This window comes from Mustela lutreola, chromosome 12 (assembly GCF_030435805.1).
Source record: "Mustela lutreola isolate mMusLut2 chromosome 12, mMusLut2.pri, whole genome shotgun sequence".
In the NCBI taxonomy this organism is placed as follows: Eukaryota; Metazoa; Chordata; class Mammalia; order Carnivora; family Mustelidae; genus Mustela; species Mustela lutreola.
Genome location: NC_081301.1, coordinates 65,014,742 through 65,020,818, shown reverse-complemented (window position 1 = coordinate 65,020,818; position 6,077 = coordinate 65,014,742). Strand labels below are relative to the sequence as shown.

At 37.1% G+C, this 6,077-nt stretch overlaps 1 non-coding gene across 1 annotated transcript; it reads right to left on the bottom strand.

Annotated features, from left to right (window-relative positions):
* Positions 1–1,383: 1,383 nt before the first annotated feature.
* LOC131813317 (U6 spliceosomal RNA) lies at positions 1,384–1,490 on the bottom strand. The gene has a single exon (XR_009346737.1). It is a non-coding gene; the product is annotated as a U6 spliceosomal RNA (small nuclear RNA).
* Positions 1,491–6,077: the final 4,587 nt, after the last annotated feature.

Sequence of the window (6,077 nt, the reverse complement as noted above, 5' to 3'; positions counted from 1 at the left end):
CAAAAGATGACTGTCAGAAGTTATCTGGGAGAAGATATTTGCAAATGACATACGAGATAAAGGGCCAGTATCTATCCAAAATCTATAAAGAGCTTATCAAACTCAACACCCTAAGAACAAATAATCGAATGAAAAAATGGGCAGAGGACATGAACAGACATTTCTGCAAAGAATACATCCAAATGGCCAACAGACACATGAAAAAATGCTCCACATCACTCGGCATCAGGGAAATACAAATCAAAACCGGAATGAGATACCACCTCACACCTTTCAGAATGGCTAAAACGAACAAGTCAGTCAATGACAGATGCTGGCGAGGATGTGGAGAAAGGGCAACCCTCCTACACTGTACGTGGGAATGCAAGCTGGTGCAACCACTCTGGAAAACAGCATGGAGGTGCCTCAAAAAGCTGAAAATAGAAGTACCCTATGACCCAGTGATTGTAGTACTGGGTATATACCCTAAAGATACAAACGTGGCATTCTGAAGGGGCACATGCACCCAAATGTTTATAGCAGCAATGTCCACAATAGTTAAACTATGGAAAGAACCTAAATGTCCTTCAACAGATCAATCAATAAATAAGATGTGGTATATATGTACAATGGGATACTGTGCAGCCATCAAAAGAAATGAAATCCTGCTATTTGTGATGACATGGATGGAACTAGAGGGTATTATGCTTGGCGAAATAAATCAATTTGAGAAAGACAACTATCATATGATCTCCCTGATATGATGAAGTGGAGATGCAACATAGGCGGTTTCGGGCGTACGAAAAGAAAAATACAAGAAGATGGGATTGGGAGGGAGACAAACCATAAAAGACTGAATCTCACAAAACAGAATGAGGGTTGCTGGGGGGAGGTGTGTTGGGAGAGGATGGTGGGGGTATGGACATTGGGGAGGGCAGGTGCTATGGTGAGTGATGGTGAGTGCGGTGAAATGTGTAAACCTGGTGATTCACAGACCTGTACCCCTAGGGATAAAAACACATTATATGTTTATAAAAAAATTTTAAAAAATAATTTAAAAAATCCATTAAAGAAAAAACACATATTGCAAGCCCAGAGCTAATCTCATATTCAATCAAAAAAGTTTGAAAGTTTTCCCCTTAAAGATCAGAAAAAAGACAAGTGTGTCCACTTTCACTACTCTCATTTGACATAGTACTGGATGTCCTAGCCAGAGAAACAAGGAACACAAAGAAATAAAAGACTCCAAAAAAAAAAAAAAAGGAAGAAGTAAAATTTTCTTTTTTTGGATAACATGAACTTACATGTAAAAAAATCCTAAAAACTTCACAAAAAATTTTGAATAAACAAATTTAATAAAGCTGCCAAATACAAGATCAATATATAAAAGACAGGAATTTTGTTTTGTTTCATTTTTTTATAATAGTTTTTCATGTCATCCTTGCTCAGTGATCAGGCTAATCTTCTCTGCATCATTCCAATTTTAGTATATGTGCTGCCAAAGTAAGCACAAGACAGGAGCATTTTAACACTCTAATGATGAACTATCTGAAAAAATAAAGAGAACAATCTAATTCACAATAGCATCAAAAATAATAAAATACTTAGGAATAGATTTTACTAAGAAGATGAAAGATCTGTACCCCATAAATTATGACATTGATAAAGAATTTGAAGGAGACATAAATGGAAAGATAGCTCATATTTATGAATGGTAAGAATTAACATTGTTAAAATGTCCATACTACCGAAAACCATCTTTAAATTCAATTCCTATCAAAAATCCAATGTTAGGGGCGCCTGGGTGGCTCAGTGGGTTAAGCCGCTGCCTTTGGCTCAGGTCATGATCCCAGGGTCCTGGGATCGAGCCCTGCATCAGGCTCTCAGCTCAGCACGAAGCTGCTACCTCTTCTCTCTCTGCCTGCCTCTCTGCCTGCTTGTCATCTCTCTCTCTGTCAAATAAATAAATAAATAATCTTTTTAAAAAATCCAATATTTTTTTTTACAGAAGTAAGTAAAGAATCCTAAAATTTATATGAGACCTTAAAAGACAACAAATAATTAAAGCAGTTCTGAGAAAGAATGAAGAAGCGAAATTACACTTCTTGATTTGAAACTATACTACAAAGCCCTCATGCTCAAAACAATAAAGTATACTGGCATAAAAACAGACCAGTAAACAAGTAGAACAGAATTGAGAGTCCAGAAATCAATTCTTTCATACAGTCCCCTAATATTTGACAGGGGCCAACATATATAATGGGTAAAGATAGTCTGTTCAATAAATGATATTTAAAACTGAATAGTCACATAAACCAGCATGAAACGGGAACCTTATATCACTCATAAATCTTAACTTGAAATAGATTAAAGACTTAAATGTGATGCATGAAACTAAATTTCCTAAAGGAAAACATAGGAAAAATTCTCCTTGACATTGGTCTTGCCAATAGTTTTTTGGATACCAGGCCAAAAACACAAGCAAAAGAAGCAAAAATAAATACATGGTATTACATCAAACTAAAGTTTCTGCATTGCCAAAAAAACCCAAAAGGGAATGAAAACACAATCCAAAGAATGGAAGAAAATACTTACAAATCTTATATCTGAAAAGAGGTTAAAAACCAACAGATACAAATAGAAAAAAATATATAATTAAAAAATAGCAAAAGGATATCAAAGGCTTTTTTTTTAAATTTTTTATTTTTTATAAACATATATTTTTTATAAACATATATTTTTATCCCCAGGTCTGTGAATCACCAGGTTTACACACTTCATAGCACTCACCAAATCACATACCCTCCCCAATGTCCATAATCCCACCCCCTTCTCCCCAACCCCCTCCCCCCGGCAACCCTCAGTTTGTTTTGTGAGATTAAGAGTCACTTATGGTTTGTCTCCCTCCCAATCCCATCTTGTTTCATTTATTCTTCTACCCATTTAAGCCTCCATGTTGCATCACCACTTCCTCATATCAGGGAGATCATATGATAGTTGTCTTTCTCTGCTTGACTTATTTCGCTAAGCATGATACGCTCTAGTTCCATCCACGTTGTTGCAAATGGCAAGATTTCATTTCTTTTGATGGCTGCATAGTATTCCATTGTGTATATATACCACATCTTCTTGATCCATTCATCTGTTGATGGACATCTAGGTTCTTTCCATAGTTTGGCTATTGTGGACATTGCTGCTATAAACATTCGGGTGCATGTGTCCCTTTGGATCACTACATTTGTATCTTTAGGGTAAATACCCAATAGTGCAATTGCTGGGTCATAGGGCAGTTCTATTTTCAACATTTTGAGGAACCTCCATGCTGTTTTCCAGAGTGGCTGCACCAGCTTGCATTCCCACCAACAGTGTAGGAGGGTTCCCCTTTCTCCGCATCCTCGCCAGCATCTGTCATTTCCTGACTTGTTGATTTTAGCCATTCTGACTGGTGTGAGGTGATATCTCATTGTGGTTTTGATTTGTATTTCCTTGATGCCGAGTGATATGGAGCACTTTTTCATGTGTCTGTTCGCCATCTGGATGTCTTCTTTGCAGAAATGTCTGTTCATGTCTTCTGCCCATTTCTTGATTGGATTATTTGTTCTTTGGGTGTTGAGTTTGCTAAGTTCTTTATAGATTCTGGACACTAGTCCTTTATCTGATATGTCGTTTGCAAATATCTTCTCCCATTCTGTCAGTTGTTTTTTGATTTTGTTAACTGTTTCCTTTGCTGTGCAAAAGCTTTTGATCTTGATGAAATCCCAGTAGTTCATTTTTTCCCTTGCTTCCCTTGCCTTTTGCGTTGTTCCTAGGAAGATGTTGCTGCGGCAGAGGTCGAAGAGGTTGCTGCCCGTGTTCTCCTCAAGGATTTTGATGGATTCCTTTCGTACATTGAGGTCCTTCATCCATTTTGAGTCTATTTTTGTGTGTGGTGTAAGGAAATGGTCCAATTTCATTTTTCTGCATGTGGCTGTCCAATTTTCCCAGCACCATTTATTGAAAAGGCTGTCTTTTTTCCATTGGACATTCTTTCCTGCTTTGTCGAAGATTAGTTGACCATAGAGTTGAGGGTCTATTTCTGGGCTCTCTATTCTGTTCCATTGATCTATGTGTCTGTTTTTGTGCCAGTACCATGCTGTCTTGATGATGACAGCTTTGTAATAGAGCTTGAAGTCCGGAATTGTGATGCCACCAACGTTGGCTTTCTTTTTCAATATCCCTTTGGCTATTCGAGGTCTTTTCTAGTTCCATATAAATTTTAGAATTATTTGTTCCATTTCTTTGAAAAAGATGGATGGTACTTTGATAGGAATTGCATTAAATGTGTAGATTGCTTTAGGTAGCATAGACATTTTCACAATATTTATTCTTCCAATCCAGGAGCATGGAACATTTTTCCATTTCTTTGTGTCTTCCTCAATTTCTTTCATGAGTACTTTATAGTTTTCTGAGTATAGATTCTGTGTCTCTTTGGTTAGGTTTATTCCTAGGTATCTTATGGTTTTGGATGCAATTGTAAATGGGATTGACTCCTTAATATCTCTTTCTTCTGTCTTGCTGTTGGTGTAGAGAAATGCAACTGATTTCTGTGCATTGATTATATATCCTGACACTTTACTGAATTCCTGTATAAGTTTTAGCAGTTTTGGAGTGGAGTCTTTTGGGTTTTCCACATATAGTATCATATCATCTGCGAAGAGTGATAATTTGACTTCTTCTTTGCCGATTTGGATGCCTTTAATTTCCTTTTGTTGTCTGATTGCTGAGGCTAGGACCTCTAGTACGATGTTGAATAGCAGTGGTGATAATGGACATCCCTGCCGTGTTCCTGACCTTAGCGGAAAAGCTTTCAGTTTTTCTCCATTGAGAATGATATTTGCGGTGGGTTTTTCATAGATGGCTTTGATGATATTGAGGTATGTGCCCTCTATCCCTACACTTTGAAGAGTTTTGATCAGGAAGGGATGTTGTACTTTGTCAAATGCTTTTTCAGCATCTATTGAGAGTATCATATGGTTCTTGTTCTTACTTTTATTGATGTGTTGTATCACATTGACTGATTTGCGGATGTTGAACCAACCTTGTAGCCCTGGAATAAATCCCACTTGGTCGTGGTGAATAATCCTTTTAATGTACTGTTGAATCCTATTGGCTAGTATTTTGTTGAGTATTTTTGCATCTGTGTTCATCAAGGATATCGGTCTATAGCTCTCTTTTTTGGTGGGATCCTTGTCTGGTTTTGGGATCAAGGTGATGCTGGCCTCATAAAACGAGTTTGGAAGTTTTCCTTCCATTTCTATTTTTTGGAACAGTTTCAGGAGAATAGGAATTAGTTCTTCTTTAAATGTTTGGTAGAATTCCCCCGGGAAGCCGTCTGGCCCTGGGCTTTTGTTTGTTTGGAGATTTTTAATGACTGTTTCAATCTCCTTACTGGTTATGGGTCTGTTCAGGCTTTCTATTTCTTCCTGGTTCAGTTGTGGTAGTTTATATGTTTCTAGGAATGCATCCATTTCTTCCAGATTGTCAAATTTATTGCCGTAGAGTTGCTCATAGTATGTTCTTATAATAGTTTGTATTTCTTTGGTGTTAGTTGTGATCTCTCCTCTTTCATTCATGATTTTATTTATTTGGGTCCTTTCTCTTTTCTTTTTGATAAGTCGGGCCAGGGGTTTATCAATTTTATTAATTCTTTCAAAGAACCAGCTCCTAGTTTCGTTGATTTGTTCTATTGTTTTTTTGGTTTCTATTTCATTGATTTCTGCTCTGATCTTTATGATTTCTCTTCTCCTGCTGGGCTTAGGGTTTCTTTCTTGTTCTTTCTCCAGCTCCTTTAGGTGTAGGGTTAGGTTGTGTACCTGAGACCTTTCTTGTTTCTTGAGAAAGGCTTGTACCGCTATATATTTTCCTCTCAGGACTGCCTTTGTTGTGTCCCACAGATTTTGAACCGTTGTATTTTCATTATCATTTGTTTCCATGATTTTTTTCAATTCTTCTTTAATTTCCCGGTTGACCCATTCATTCTTTAGAAGGATACTGTTTAGTCTCCATGTATTTGGGTTCTTTCCAAACTTCCTTTTGTGGTTGAGTTCTAGCTTTAGAGC